The sequence below is a fragment of the Jaculus jaculus genome, chromosome 8 (assembly GCF_020740685.1).
Source record: "Jaculus jaculus isolate mJacJac1 chromosome 8, mJacJac1.mat.Y.cur, whole genome shotgun sequence".
NCBI classification, from domain to species: Eukaryota; Metazoa; Chordata; class Mammalia; order Rodentia; family Dipodidae; genus Jaculus; species Jaculus jaculus.
In genome coordinates, this window is record NC_059109.1 from 129,614,457 (window position 1) to 129,630,544 (window position 16,088).

Below are 16,088 nucleotides of genomic sequence, written 5' to 3' on the forward strand. Positions count from 1 at the left end.
TCAAGGCCCATCTGGACTATATAACACAAAATTAGTATCAAGCTGGGCTTTTGGTGATAATGGCCTGTAATCCCAGCACTTGGGAGGAGTTGAAACCAGTCTGGGAGACATAGTAAGTTTTGGGCCATCTAAAGCTCCACAGTGAGACCGTATCTTGAAACACAAGACCTGAGCGAGAGGTAGGAGGGGACAGTCGCAGGTAAGGCCATGCAGACGTGAGAAGCTCCTTTCTCTGACCTCTGCCACTCGACATATTAGTACCAAGTTAAAGCCACTGGCAGATACCAACAACCACCTGCTAGCACAGAACCTCAGACTCGGGCGTGGCTGGAGCTGCCCCATCACCGCCAGCCTCCTGGAGGGAGGAGAACGTGGCTGGAAGAATCACCTCACGGCCCAGCAGTGTCCCCTCGAACACAGAGAAGTAAGCTCGCATCCACCCAAACTGCGCGCATGTGATCACGGCCGCTCTCACGATTGGCAGAAGCTAGGGGTCAGCCTCAGGCCCTCCGTGGGCAAAGAACGCAGAAACATGGGTGTCAAGACAAGGCCGCACCGCTCATCCTGTGAGGGACCCAGCATCCGTACCCACAGCAAAAACCAAGGTTCAGAATTACGCTGAGCAATTCACGCCAGACCCAAAGGTTATATACACTGTGTGATGCCGTTTATAGAGTCTTCTGAAAACCACACAATTACAGAAATGGAGAACAGATTAGTGGTTGTCGGGGTCGGGGGCAGGGTTGGGATGGGAAGTGGGTTTGGCTACCCAAGAGCGGCAGGAGGGCTCCCTGAGGGATGGAATGTTCTGGATCTCCAGTGTGTCACCGTCAGGGTCCTGGCTGGGATGTGGCATCATGGTTTTGCTGGATGTCGCTGTTGAGAGAAGCTGGGCCTTGATGCTTGTCTCACCTGGGTGCAAATCTCTAATAACCTTACAAGAAAATGTTTAATAAAGACCCGATATACAATTTTCTCTATGTAGGTGCTGCTGAGTGTCACGGTAACCTTGGTAACAGAGGCACCGTGGGAACCTCAGGCAGGAGGACAGTGCAGGGACTGAAACTGGCTTTGTGATGGGACATCCTGGGTGCACAACTCAGCCTCCCCTCCAGGTCTCAGTTTCCTCTTAGATGGCTTAAGAGGCGTCATCTTGTGGGGTTGCTATGGTGACTTGAGATGATGGGGAATTCTCAGCGATGGCTTGTGGAGGGTGCTCAGTAAGACGTGGTTGCTCCTTTCAGGCCACAGCACCTCCCTGGAAGGAAGCCTGGCCTCAAAGGACCTCAGAGAGCCCCGTCTGGGTGAGTGACCAAGGCCCAGCATCCCGGGGGCACCGTAGCTCCTTCTTCCAGGGAAGGTCAAATTCCACTGCCCCGGAGCCCGCTCCTTGCTCTGCTCTCAAGACTGGTGTGCACCGTCCCTACTTGGTTTTGGAGGAATTGGGGTTCCAAGATGTGAATGGCACTCAGGGAGCCGAGCCCTGGTCGCCTGATTATTCCCAGCACCATCCTCACTGTGCACACATCTCTCTTCGGTCCCAGCTCTTCTGAAGGAGGCATCACCCCATTTTCGGGTTAGAGAGAGCACAGCTCTTGATTGAGCAGCCAGTGCCTGCCCTCTAGCTGCAACCAAGACCCCAAGACCACGGGGCTGGGGGAGGGAAGAGGAAGAGAAGACTTTTAGATGCTGAGTCAGCAAGCTCATTCAGCACTCCTGGCCTGAGCAAGTTAGGGGCATCTGAGCCTCAGCTGTGGCACCTAGGGTCTATTAGCCAGCCCAAACATCCCCTGGAGGCTGGATGAGGCCATCGGGAGCTACAGGGTTGGGGTCCCCCATCTCCCCTGGCCTGAGATGTCTGGGCTTGGCAGTTGGAAGGAGCTAGGGTTGACAGCTTTCCTTTTGAGTCAAGGCATTTACTGAAAAGCAGTTCTGCTTTTAACAGCAGAAGTTCACGGCCTCCTTCAACCACGGCCTCAGAGCCACGGACGGTTTCAATTTGGTATAGAGGGAAAACCATATACCGCAGCCCCAGTGGGGGTGGAGGAAGGAGAAACACGGGCCCCAGGTGTCACAGACCACAGTCCCCAGGCCCACGACAGCCTCTGTGCCTGGCCCGGTCCCTGCCCTGGGTTACTGGAAAGACAGCAATGGCTCAAAGTGAAACCAGCACCGACAATTTCTCTTCCTTTTACAAGAAAAAGAAAGTGATATTTCTGCATCCAGTGACCCTGCTGGCAACCACTCCTTGTCCTGGGGTCTTTTACTGGCTCCTTCTAGTTCACTGTTAAGTGCCCAGTGCAAGGGAGCGGGCAGCTGTCCAGGGAGGGAGCCTGCCCCAGACCCACAGCCATGGGAAGGCCAAGGGGTAGGGCAACCTCGGAGGAGTGGTAAATGGTAGGCAGGGACAGGAGGCCCCCAAAATAGCAGCCCTAGGGGGTCCCCCAACTCCAACCAGACCTCCCAACCCATACCAGATCCAGAGGTTGCTGGTGATGTATGTGTGTTCTGGCTTTGGGAGACTCGGGGACGTGAATTCACAGCCCACCTTGCTATTTGCTGCCCGTGTGCTCTTGGGAGAGTAGCTTCGCTGCTCCGAGCCTCCTCTTTCTGGTCTGTAAGATGGGGGTAATGAGATCACCCACTCAGGGCCCCTTGTAACTTGGGAGGGTTCTGCTCTACTTTCTTTCCTAAAATAAATCTTGCTTAAAAAATAAAGATTGGGGTAGTGACGGGGGAGGAAGCTGGCCATAGCTCTCCCCAGCCTGTCCTGGCTCCCCTCTGTCTTGAGCCTTATCTCCTATTACTGGGTCTTGTTCCCTCCCCTCCAGTCACACTGGGCCAAGCACACCCCACCCTCAGGGCGGCTGCCTCAGTGCCCCCCCCATCTACAGCAGCACAGCACCCTTTGAGAAATCCGCTGGTCTTGTTCCCATACCAGACGCAGGTGCCCCTGGGCCTGCTGTGACCGCCTCTAACTTGCCCCCTACACCCCAGACTTCTGCCCAGAGTCAGGGTTCCCCACAGCCCTTTATTATTATTGTTATTTTTTTATAATTAACAACTTCCATAATTGTAACCAATATCCCATGGTAATTCCCTCCCTCCTTCCACTTTCCCCTTTTCTCCACAGCTCTTATCCCTCCTCAACACTCCAACTTTGGGGGTGGTTACTCCATGCTGTCCTCTGGGAGCTCCAAGGGAGTGAAGTTCAGTCCTCTATCAAGTTTTTTTTCTTCTAGATATTTTATTATATTTATTTATTAGAGAGAGAGGGGCAGATAAATGTATGTATTATAGATATATACATATATATGGAGAGAGAGAGAGAATGGTTGTGCCAGGGCCTCCAGCCACTGCAAACAAACTCTAGACACACGCGCCACCTTGTTTACGTGAGTCCTGGGGAATCGAACCTGGGTCCTTAGGCTTCACAGGCAAGTGCCCTAACCGCTAAGCCAGCTCTCCAGCCCCCTCTGTCAAGTTTAAAGGGCTGGAGTGTGCCAGGTGATTGAATGAATTTGGGTTGTGTGGTGAGGAGGGAGGCAGGTTGGTGTTCCTTGCTCAGTACCTCTTGGGGCACCTGGGTCTGGATGGCAGTCCCCTGCCACCCTACCTGGCACTGAGCTCATATGTGGGCGCTCTGATTTCCTCCGGTGGGAAGATGGGCAGCCCCACCGTGGCGGAGGCTTTGAGCCCTGGCTTGTATAGCTTCGGGCCTCCCCAACAATGACAGTGGAAGCAAGCACGCGTGACCTAGGGCGGCTGCTTTGGAGTCTGGCTTAAGAGAACCTTCAGATCCTGAAGTGCCTGTGTTCCTACCCTGTCACCCCAAAGCGCCACCACGAACAAAGGGCGTGAGCCCCCGCAGCAGTGAGGAGGCCAGCTCTCAGAGCGGAGCTGGGAATCAAGCGTCTTCTGTAAACTTGTGTGTTCTCAGTGCTTGGTCCCCAGCTGGCAGCAAGGTGGGTGGTGGAGCCTCGCTGGAGGCTTGTGTTGCTGGGGGGTGAACCTTGGGGTTTCTTGTCAGTCGGCTCACTGTCCTGCTGCTGCTGTCCACCCAATAGTGGCCAGGGCGTGATGTCCAGCCTCCGCTCTAGCATCTTTCCCCCACCGCTATTGAGAGTGTGAGCCAAAATAAACAACTGTCCTCCCATCAGCTGCTTTTGGTCAGGTGCTTTGTCCCAGCAACACAAAGGTAACTACAATGGGAGCTTTCTCCAGAAAGGGCAGGAACTGGAAGAGTCACTGGCTGTGCTTGAAGAAGCCGCTGAGACCAGGAGACCTGGGTCCTCAGTCCCTGGCCCCCAGCCAGGTCCTGAGGAAGAGGGACTTTCCAGGGATGACCTCCTGGTTCCCTGTGGGCCAGTGTCCACGAGACCCGATTCTGCCTTCGACTGTCTGTGAACCGATTTCCCCCCAGGCCTGGTGTGAGGGGATTTTGGAGCCGTAAACTAACCTCCTTGGGTCCAGATGAGGCCCCCACACTGGGCTCTGGGCTGAGCTGGGCTGGAGCTTGACCCCGATGGGTTACTCTTTGCCCATCGCCCCCCGCCCCCGTCAGAGCTGCCTCCAGGACTGCTGCCACAAGAGGGGCTGTGGATAAGATGCCAAGAACTGTTCACGAGCCTGTTCTTGTGTCAGTTTGACCTGAGCCTCAATCCCCTGAGCATAGACCTTACTGAGCGGCTGGCCTGTCTGGAGGGGTTAAGATTTGGCCTCTGGAGTATTTGTTTTATTGACAACTTCCATACTTACAGACAACAAACCATGGTATTTCCCTCCTCTCCCCCACTTTCCCCTTCACAACTCTGCTCTCTGTCATATCCCCTCCCTCTCTCCATTAGTCTCTCTTTTAATTTGATGTCATCATCTTTTTCTCCTGTTATGAGGGTCTTGTGTGGGTATCGCTAAGCACTGCGAGGTCTTGGACATCAAGGCCAATTTCTGTCCAGACGGTTGTATGTAAGGAGTGGTACCCTTCCTTTGGCTCTTACATTCTTTCCGCCACCTCTTCCGCAATGGACCGTGAGCCTTGGAGGGTGTGAGATGTTTCAGTGCTGGACATTCCTCTGTCCCTTCTTCTCGGCACTATGTTGCCTTTTGGGTCATCCCAGTGGTCATTGCCATCTGAAAAGAGAAGCTTCTCTAATCAGAAGTGAGAGTAGCATTAATATATGAGTATGAACATTAAGTGTAACGCTCTCTGGGCAATTTGGTTAGAGTAATGTATGCATTTATCCAGACAAGAGCAGGCTTTATACCCATAAGGCTCATGACCTCCCCTGCCATAGGTTTTTTTAAAAGGATTTTATTTTTTTTAATTAAAAAATTTTTTTTGTTAACAACTTCCATGATTATAAAAAATACCCCATGGTAATACCCTCCCTCCCCCCACTTACCCCTTTGAAACTCCATTATCCATCATACCCCCTCCCCCTCTCAATCAGTCTCTTTTTCTTTCTTTTTTTTTTTTTTTTTTTGTTTGTTTTTTGAGGTAGGGTCTCACTCTGGTCCAGGCTGACCTGGAATTAACTCTGTAGTCTCAGGGTGGCCTTGAACTCATGGCGATCCTCCTACCTCTGCCTCCTGAGTGCTGGGATTAAAGGCGTGCGCCACCACGCCCGGCTCTCTCTTTTACTTTTGATGTCATGATCTTTTCCTCCTCTTATGAGAGTCTTGTGTAGGTAGTGTCAGGCACTGTGAGGCTATGGATATCCAGGCCATTTTGTGTCTGGAGGGAGCATGTTGTATGGAGTCCTGCCCTTCCTTTGGCTCTTACATTCTTTCTGTCACCTCTCCCACAATAGACTCTGAGCCTTGGAAGGTGTGATAGAGATATTGCAGTACTGAGCACTGCGGTGGAGTACTTTTTAAATATTTATTTTATGTTCATTAATTTGTTTTTCAGAGAGAGAGAGAGAGAGAGAGCGCTGTGGTCTCCAGCACTGCAAACAAACTCCAGACACATGTGTCACCTTGTGCATCTGGCTTACGTGGGTACTAGGGAATCGAACCTGGGTCCTTAGGTTTCGCAGGCCTTAACTGCTAAGCTTAACTCTCCAGCTGTGGCTTTTTTTTTTTTATGCCAGGCAGTAGCCAACATTTGAAACAGCAAGAGATTCCACATAAAATCTAGCCCCTTGCCGGGGTGTCACTGGCACCTAGTAGGTGGATGCCAAAGATGCTGCTGAGTGGTTCTAATGAGGTACAGAAATGGCCACGATGCAGAGAAGGGTCCAGTGGTGAGTGTCACTGGTACTGACATGGAAGCATCGTGCAGATGCTCACAGGAGCAGCTGAGAACGCAGGGCGTGGGGTGGGCTCTGGGGTAAGCTGCACCGGGCTGTTGCAGTTCCCGTCACATTGCTGGGACAAAACACCCAACCAAGAGCAGCGGATGGGAGAATAGAGTTTATTTTGGCTTACAGGCTCAAGGGGAAGCTCCATGACAGCAGGGGACGGCATGCATGAGCAGAGGCTGGGCATCACCTCTGCCACAGCAGGTGGAGAACAGCAGCGGGAGAGCGAGCTGAGCTCTGGCAAAGAGAAGCTGGCTGCAACACTTACAAGCCCACCCTCAACAACACACCGCCTCCGGCAAGGCTCCACCTCCCAAACTGCCACCAGCTGGGGACCAAGCCTTCAGAACACACGAGTTTATAAGGGACAGCTGACTCAAGCCACCACAGGGGCATCTGAACAGATTCTGAAGGCGGAGATGGGGACCCACCAAGCAGAGGTATGTTCACCCTGCCTGGTCCCTGCTCTGCTTATACTCCACAGACAGGGTCCTGATGGATTGCCACAGTCCCCGGGGGGCTGATGCCTAGTCACTCTTAGCCAGTAGGCCTGGGCTGCCTGGAGACCAGTGGAGACAGTCTCTTAATCGCTAACTATCATCTGATCAACAAACATCTAGGAGGATGCCTTGCGGCTTGGCTAGCAGAAGCTTTTCGGGGTGAGCTTCTGCTTAGCGCCACTTGTGTGGCACGCAGTAGGGCAGCTAGGGATCAGATTGGTCAAAGAAATGACAATGAGTGACAGATGAAGCCCCTGTTTATTAAGATCACAATCATTGCCGGGCGTGGTGGCACACACCTTTAATCCCAACACTCGGGAGGCAGAGGTAGGAGGATCACCGTGAGTTCAAGGCCACCCTGAGACTCCATAGTGAATTCCAGGTCAGCCTGAGCCAGAGTGAGACCCTACCTCAAGAAACCAAAAAAAAAAAAAAAAAAAAAGAAAGAAAAGAAATCACAATCATGACCAGCGTGGTTTGGATACCTGCTGTATGCCGAGCCTGCTCTGTGTATGCAGGGAATACCTTGGGGAAGAAGGGACAATGGTTGCCTCGTGTCCACAGTGAGTAAGGTGACTTCCTGAAACTTTAGATCAAGGAAGAAGAGCTGGGTGGGACTCATGGGGTCTGGTGGCAGCTAGTGCCTTGATATTTCCCTGCTGACAGTGATACATGACCCTGCAGAGGTAGTTACCAGCCCAGAGAGGGGAAACAACTTGCCCAAGGTCACACAGCATGTGTGCTTGAGTTTGGATTCCCTATATTCAGCCATGTCCTGTAGCCCTTCCCCTTGACAGCTCCACTGTCCCTTGAGGAGGCTCAATCAGGGCCGAGGAATGAAGAAAAGGATGGCCAGGAAACATAGCTCCTCTGGGTGAGCAGGACAAGGCAGGGGGCTCAAAAGGAAGGGGGTCCTGGGTGGGCCGAAGGGAGCCTCTGGCTTCCACCCATGCCAGGGAGCTTGTTGGGAGGCACCTGCCCACGCCACCCCACACTGACAAAGGCTCCTGTGTGCTCCATGGTGGGAGGGGGGTGTCTGCTGGGCTGGCTGGGAGTGTCCGGTGCCCTAGGGAATTGTGCATGGGGAGGTCCTGGCCCATTTCGGTGCCCAGCCTGTGGCTCCTGGTGTGTGTCTGCTTTTGCGTGCCCACGCAGGTCTCGCACACCTGTGGCTGTTGTGTCTGAGCAGGCCTGTGGCTCTGAGCCTCTCTTCTGGGTCTAAGCCTGTGTCCCAGGGGTGTGTTTGTGGCTGGCTGGCTGGCACGGCTGGCACGGCTGGCTGCGCATGTATTTCTGTGTTCTGGTTGTGTTGTGCCCAGCCTGTCCGTGTCTGCATCTTGCTGCTTCCTGCACCTGTCAGTGAAACATCTCGTCACCATGGGCCACGCAGAGAGAGGACATCGTGTCTGCCCAAGCTAGATGCAGCCACGAGAGGTTGGCTCTTGTGACACGAGGAGGGATGGATGAGGGGGCGAGCAGGGAAGCTGACATCCTTGGTGTCCTCAAGCTGTCCGGAGCAAGTTTCCGGGTACGGGAGCCATTGCTGCCCATTTTGCATAGGCTGCAACAGAAGCCGGAAATGAGCCTTTGGAGGCTGGCAAGGAGGTGCTGACCCAACGCCAGAGCTATTTCTCCTCCTCCATCCTGGCTGCCCGACTCTTCCCCAAGTCCCTTCTTGTCCTGGGGTCCCTGCAGGCCCTGTGTTTCAGACAGGAACCAGGGCTCTTGAAACTACCACATGGCCTGGTTCAAATCTTGCCCCTGCCACCAAACGGCTGGGTGACCAGGGTTAACCGTCCAGCACCCCAGTGCTCCATTTCCCACCCTAACAAATGGGATAACGGGCTTGCTCCTGCCCAGGTGCCTTGGCACCAACGATACCCACAGCAGCCCATCAGTGCCGCCAGTCTCCACACCTTCCTGACCCTGAACGTAGTGTGGCTTGTGCTCTTAAGCTGGCCCTGGGGCCCAGTGCGCGCAAGAAGGCTTGTGTTCATGACCGGTGTGAACAGTGGCCTGCACGTGTGGGAGCATGGAGGTGTCAGGCAGGTGACGCGGAGCCGGGGTGGGCTCCAGCTGGGCACTGCCCATGAACGGGGCTTGACGGTCTCGGGCCCTGAGGTCGTCTGAGGCGGGTCCTCTGAGCCAACTTTGTGTCCCTGTGAGGGTCATCACTTGGTTTTCCCATATGGCCATTAAGAGATCTCTATGATCTCTGCTCTGGGGACACCCTACTAGGCAGTCCCCCGGGAGGCTCTTCAGGGGTGACCCACTGTGCCGCCTGGCATGTGGCTGGAAGAAGAGGAGACTGTTTTGTGGGCTCAGGCATTTCTAGGGAGAGGAGGAGGAGAGCCTGAGTGGTATAGTGACCCCCTGAAGTCGTCACGTCCCCCCTGCCTCCCATCCCCTGTTTCTGGGTTCCCTCATCACCTGTTACCCTTTTTTCCTGAGCAGACTCTGGGGGCCTGAACCTGCTATCTCTTCCTGTCCTTCCTTATTGGCTCTTGAACTCCAGTTGCATACACCCCCTTGTGCATCTGGCTTACGTGGGTCCTGGAGAATTGAACCGGGGTCCTTGGGCCTCGCAGGCAAACGCCTTAACTGATAAGCCATTTCCCCACTCTGACCCTGTCTTTTCAAAGGACCTGTGGTTACCTGGGGAGAGCATGCTGGGAACCAGGGGCCGTGGAGGCTGAGGAGGTAAGGAATGGGGTTCCTTGTTGACACTTGGGGACTGGCTTTCCTAGTGGGGCTGGGGTGGGAAGAGGAAGTGGGCAGCTCTGGGAGCTGGGGGACTATTTTCTGTCACGGGGACAGAGGAAGACATGGCAGACAGGAGCCAGATGATGCCCTCAGCTCTGAACTCTGAGCTGAGGTGCTTTGCGGGCCGCCACCGGCTTCCTCCCACAGCCTCGGCCTGGGTGCTGACGCCCAGTCTCTGCCCCGGGACAATTTCCACCGCACCTAATTGTCCTCCCTGCCTCGCCCTGTGCCAGCCCTTCCTTTGGCCTGGCTCTCTAGCTCATCTGCAGTGAGCTGTGCTCCAAAGCCATCCGTGGCTCCTCACTGCCACCCAGGAAAGTGTCTCAGGTCACCCTTCAGGCCCCACCTCACCTGCCCTCTGCAGCCAAGTCCCCATGTAGCCCTGGACTCCAGACACACGCTCTCCGTGTCCCTGGCCTCCCCCTCCCACGGGCCCTTCTGGCCAGTGATGCTCTTTCCCACCCCACCTGAGGGACTCCGCAGGCCTCACCTCTCACTCCTTCCCCCTTTGTTTGTTTTTCCTCTCAGGACAACCTCAGAGCGCTTTGAATTACACTTATTTATATCCGCCCCTCCTCCCAGATGCCAGGAAGGTGCCAGGTTCACTTCTGGGCTCAGCGCCAGGCTCAGAGCAGGCCCTTGCTCGATTGCTGAGTGAGCGAGCGGCTGTGGGGCCGTGTTGCCGGGGTGTGGGTCCAGCCAGCACCCGCTCCCCCTTCTGGAGAGGGCGCTGTGGTTTCTCCCCGAGGAGACACCGTTCCTTCAGTCTTGGACCGGGTGAATTGATTCAGGGCGCATGCCTGGCCCGTGGGAGCGTCTCAGGCCCCGCCTGTATCGGCTGGCACAGACCTGGTCTACAGGATGGAGTCAGAGTCCAGAGACTTCAGTCCTCAGACGTAGAGAGAAAGACAGGGGCTGCCTGGAGGTGGCAGTTCACTGAAGTCAGTGTGACCACCCCACTGTGCCGCTGAGAGAGGACAGACTGCCCAAGATCACCACGGATGCAGGAAAAATGGCCCTCAAGCTGTCACCAGCCTATCCCGGGTCCACCGGTACCTGAAAGCAGGTGGATCACTCCAGGACATTTCCTTTCTCGTTCTTCCTTTTTAAAACGCACCTTGGACTGGATTTCCGTCACTTACAGCTCCTGGAATTCTCGAAAACTACCCTGCTGACCACCTCCCTGCCCTCCCTGTCCCCCCACCTGCTGTGACCCTCCTGTGAGGCCTCCCACCTGGGGAAGTGCTTATTGGTGGCTCTGCTCACTGGTGACAGTGTGGGTGAGGAGCCCTGCCCGAGCTCCTCTGGGAACAAGACAGGGGAGCAAAGAGAAGAGGCTCTGAGGTCTGGGCTCAGGCTCCTGGCGCAGGCTTCTGGGTTGTTCTTTGCAGGATGGCGTGAGGCTGGCTTCTCCTGGGCACTTAGTGAACACCTCTTTCCGGAAGTCTTTTCCTTCCTTCCTTCCATTCTTCCTTCCTTCCTGTTTTTTCTTTTCTTTTCTTTTTCTTCTTCTTCTTCTTCTCCTCCTCCTCCTCCTCCTTCTTCTTTGAGATAGGGTCTCACTCTAGATCAGGTTGGCCTGGAATTCACTATGTAGTCTCAGGCTGGCCTTGAACTCACATCCATACTCCTACCTCTGCCTCCTAAGTGTTGGGATTAAAGGCATGTGTCACAATGCCTGGGAGAGAGGGAGAACACGCCAGGGCCTCCAGCCACTGCAAATGAACTCCAGATACATGTGCCACTTTGTGCATCTGGCTTTATATGGGTACTGGGGAATTGAACTCAGGTTGTTAGGCTTTGAAAGCAAATGCTTTAACCTCTGAGCCACCTCTCTAAGCCCAGAACAAACTTTATTAACCTCTATACCCAGATACCTGGGACCAATAATTTCGAATTGTGGGGACTGTCCTTAGCCTTCAGGCTCATTTTTTAAAATATGTATTTTTTTAAATTTTTATTTATTTATTCGCAAGCAGAGAGACAGACAGACAGAGATAGACAGACCTAGCCTTCAGCCACTGCAAACTACAGATGCATGTGCCCCCTAGTGCATCTGGTTTACATGGGTCCTGAGGAATCGAACCTGGGTCCTTTGGCTTCACAGGCAAATGCCTTAACTGCTAAGCCATCTCTCCAGCCCATATATTTTTATTTATTTATTTGCAAGCAGGTATAGAAGAGACAGACATAGAGAATAGGTGTGCCAGGGCTTCCAGCCACTGCAAACAGATGCCAGATGCATGCACCACTTTGTCCCTCTGGCTTGACATGGGTACTACGGAATTGAACACAGGTCTTTAGGCTTTGCAGGCAAGCAAGCGCCTTAACCACTGAGCCATCTCTCCAACCCTCAGGCTCGTTTTGCAGCATCCCTTGTCTCATCACCCTGCCGTGAGATGAGATCAGTGCTCCTTGCCCTAAGTTGTGACAACCTCAAATTTCCCTTGGGTAGGGTCAGTCCTAACCGAGGACCATTGGCAGAAGTGTGGGCACAATGAAACTGGCAACCTCAAGAAATAATGCTGGACTGGAAATAGAGAAAATAAATCAGCTGCCAAGAGAGGTTCTGTCCCAAGAGTGTCTCCTGGTGTGGGCGGCCTTGGATCCCCATCTGAGAGGCTGTGGCCAGGCCCGGCTGGGGTGGCCATCCTGCCTTCTCCTTCCCAAGGCCCATGGTGAACTCAGGGCATGGATCTCTGGCTAGAAGCCACTGGGATGCCCAGTTTCTCATAGCCTGGCCCAGCACTCTCACCTGAGCCCTGAGTGGCTACCTGGCCCCCAGGGTGCCCGAGGCCATGTCATCACAGGATGGATTGGGCAACTCACTGCGTGTGTTTCCAGCTCATGCCAACCACTGCCATCCACTTCCCCTCATGTTCCTGCTCCACGAGGGAACTTTTCTCAGAGGACATCGTGACACTTCCTGTGAACTCTCCGTGATGCACAGATCCTGAGTCACCATGAGATAGTTTCCCACTCAGCTGTCATCCCCCAAACCCCTTCCTGGGTCCTTGGATGGAAAGACACAGTAACAGTTAGCCGGGCGTGGTGGTACATGCCTTTAATCCCAGCACTTGGGATTGCTGTGAGTTCGAGGCTGCCCTGAGACTACACAGTGAATTCCAGGTCAGCCTGGGCTAGAGTGAGACCCTACCTCAGGAAAAAAAAAAAAAAAAAAAAAAGGTGGGTGTGGTGGCGCACCCCTTTAATCCCAGCACTTGGGAGGCAGAGGTAGGAAAATCACCGTGAGTTTGAGGCCACTCTGAGACTACATAGTGAATTCCAGGTCAGCCTGGGCTACGGGAAGACCCTAACTCGAAAAAACAAAAAGAAAGAACAAACGAAAAAGGAAAAAAACAGTGACAGTGATTAGAGCCCCCCCATCCCTTCAGGCCCCCACAGTGGGCCCTGCTTTCCAGATAGGACATTGATGCCCGGGGGAACTTGCTGGGTGCCATGAACTGGGTCTCCATCAGCCGTGTGCAATGCACTGATCATGTTCAGCGAAGCCCCTGAGGAGGAAAGAGATGTGAAGGCACAAACTGGAAGTTCTTTTTGAAACAGGGTCTCGATCTTTTTGCCTCTGTCTCTCTCCTGAGTGCTGGGGTTATGAGCGTGCGCCACCAAGCCTGGTTTATGCGGGGCTGGGGGACTGGACTCCGGGCCTCACACGTCTAGGAGAGCGCGCTACCAACTGAGCCACGTCCGCAGCCCGGAAAGTCTATCTTCAGTGAGTCATCGAATCACACGTTATCAAACAGATCTTTCTCAGCAGACAGCGGCGTGTGCCTGGAGGGAGCTTTGCACCAGGGACTGGAAGTGACCAGACAGGAAAGTCCCCGGCTCGGCAGGAACGCAGGGCTTAGAGAACACCGCCGGTCAGTGTGGACCAATGGCCAGTTGGAGGCTGGGAAGATGGCTGAGCAAGGCAGGTGTGGTGGCACATGTCTTTAATCCCAGCACTCAGGGGGGCAGAGGTAGGAGGATTGCCGTGAGTTCAATGCCACCCTGAGATTATAATTAGTTCCAGGTCAACCCAGACTAAAGTGAAACCCACCTCCAAAAACAAACAAAAAAAAAAAACCTGGAGGCAAGTGCTATGGAGATGGCAGTGTCTGGAGACCAGGCGAGGCCAGGGGTCTGGTGGCCTGAACTCTGGCTGAGCTGTCCTTGCATGCAGTGAACCACTGCCTGGGGACTTACTGTGTGCCAGGCCAGTGTCCACGGAGTGGGGTCTGTGGGCAAGGTAGACAGTGGGATGGTGAGCCGTGCACCCAAAGGACCCCAAAGCCCAGTAAGAAGTCAGGGTAAATAGAGACTGTGTTTTAGATAGGGTGGCCTGGGCTCTCTGCGGTGTGACATTTCAGTTGAGATTTGAATGAAGTGATATGGGGGGGATATGGATTGTGGGGCCTGAATGATGGGGGACAGGCAGCTGGAGCTGAGGGAAGGAGGGACGGTGTTGCTGGCGTGGGGAGGGGAGGCTGGTGAGGTCAGGGAGACCCCAAGGGAGGGCCCAGAGCAGGTAGGATCTCATGGGCTGTGTGAGGACCTTGACCTTAACTGAGTGAAGCGTGAGTCATGGAGGGTTCTGGGCAGAGGAGGCCTTGCCCCGACCCAGATTCCAACAGGATTCCTGTGGCCCCACATGGAGAACGGACCGTGGGGTTGGAAGATGGGGAGAGCTGGGAATGCCGATCACAGACCAAGAGGGGCCGGGGTAGGGGACAAGGGTGTTGGCGACTGAGACAGGAAGAAGTGAGTACCGTTCTCTCAAGACACCCTGCTGCCCAGAGACAGAGCCAGGGAAGCCAAGGAGACCCACCCATGCCAGACACACCTGTGACACACACTCACTCCTGGATTCCACACACAGCCCCCTCCATATATGCATCCTACACCCGGAGAGATTCCATCCATACAAGTTTCCCACATGCACCCTACGTGTGTGTGTAACATACACATTTGCTCTACAGGGACAACAGTACATGGTATTCGTAGTCTATGCACAGAGAGGCTGTCCCAGAGTGCCTGCATGGATGTGTTCTGTCCATACATGTAGATCTCACTCATGTGTCATACACATGCACACACACACAACACACTCACAACACACACTCATGCACACTCACATATATAGCACACATACATGCATATGCACACAAATACATACTACACACATCCACACTCAAACACAAGTACATACATACACATACACATAGATACACAGCCATCAGCGCACACACACACGCACTGTGTACCTAGACTTGTTCTAATCTCCAGGCCCAAGAACCCACCATTCTGGGTTTTGGGGTGCAGCCGCGTGCCTCTGTTCTCAGGACACTCTTCCCTGGTCTCCAACACGAGGATGGCACACCTGCCTGGCAGGGTGAGCTCACTGCTTGGGCACAGCAGCCGCCCGGCTCGGGAGCCATTGGCTGTCCCCGCACTCACAGCGAGGTCTGATTTGGGGCCAAGCAAAGCCCACGGAGCCCCTTCCGGGAACAAGGGAAGGGCGTGCGCACATGCCCACAGGCCCCGGTCCTGCACAGGGCGCGTGGGAAAGGGGCAGACCTGGTCCTCCTGGTGGGAAGGAAGGTTCCAGGACTGAGGGAAAGCTGTGAGTCAGCGCCAGGGACAGGACAGTTAAAGGGTGTGCCTCCTCAGCGCCAGTGATGACCATGAGATAGGGGCCTGGATAGCGTCCTGGAGGCAGGTGGGTTAGTCAGGACTCTCCTAGTCACAAGGGACAAAGACCCGACTGAAACCAGTTTAACCTAGGAGCATTTATTGGGTTAAAAAAAAAAAAAAAAAAAAGGTTCCAGGGATGCTTGCTTCAGACACAGCTGGGTCCAGGAGGCATGATGGTGATGCCGCATTCCTCACGTCTCTCTGGAAGACTGGATTGACATAAAGCCCTGAGCAACTCTGTAGATGTGAGCGGTGACTTTATTACCTCTGAGCTGGCACCACCATGACAACCATGACCGCATCTCAGCCCAGAAGCCAAAAGGAAAGCCAGCAGCCTGAACTCCACCTGCTCTTACCAGGCCCAGGGTCCATGGCCAGTTCTCAGCCACATGGCCATCCTGGAAGGTGGGCCGAGCGGGCTTCACACGTACCTCAGGGACTGAGATGGCAGAGACGGGCCCTTGGGAAATGCCAGGAGGACAGGGCAGGACTGGCTAGTACAGGTGCCCCTACAAGGGTCATGGTGATAATTCCAGATAATTCCAGATTCCCTTTGGGACCAGTCTTAGGCTGCAGGCAGCCTGTCATCGCCCAGGAATCTCAAGGTCTGTGTGTCCTTTTAGGTCCCTCAATAACAAGAAGGGTGGCCTCTGTGGTTGGAATACCCAGGCAAGACACACAATTCTATTCTTTTTGTTTGTTTGTTTGTTTGCTTTTATTTATTTATTTGAGAACATCAGACACAGAGAGAAAGAGGCAGACAGAGAGAGAGAATGGGCACGCCAGGGCCTCCAGCCACTGCAAACGAACTCCAGATGCGTGCGCCCCC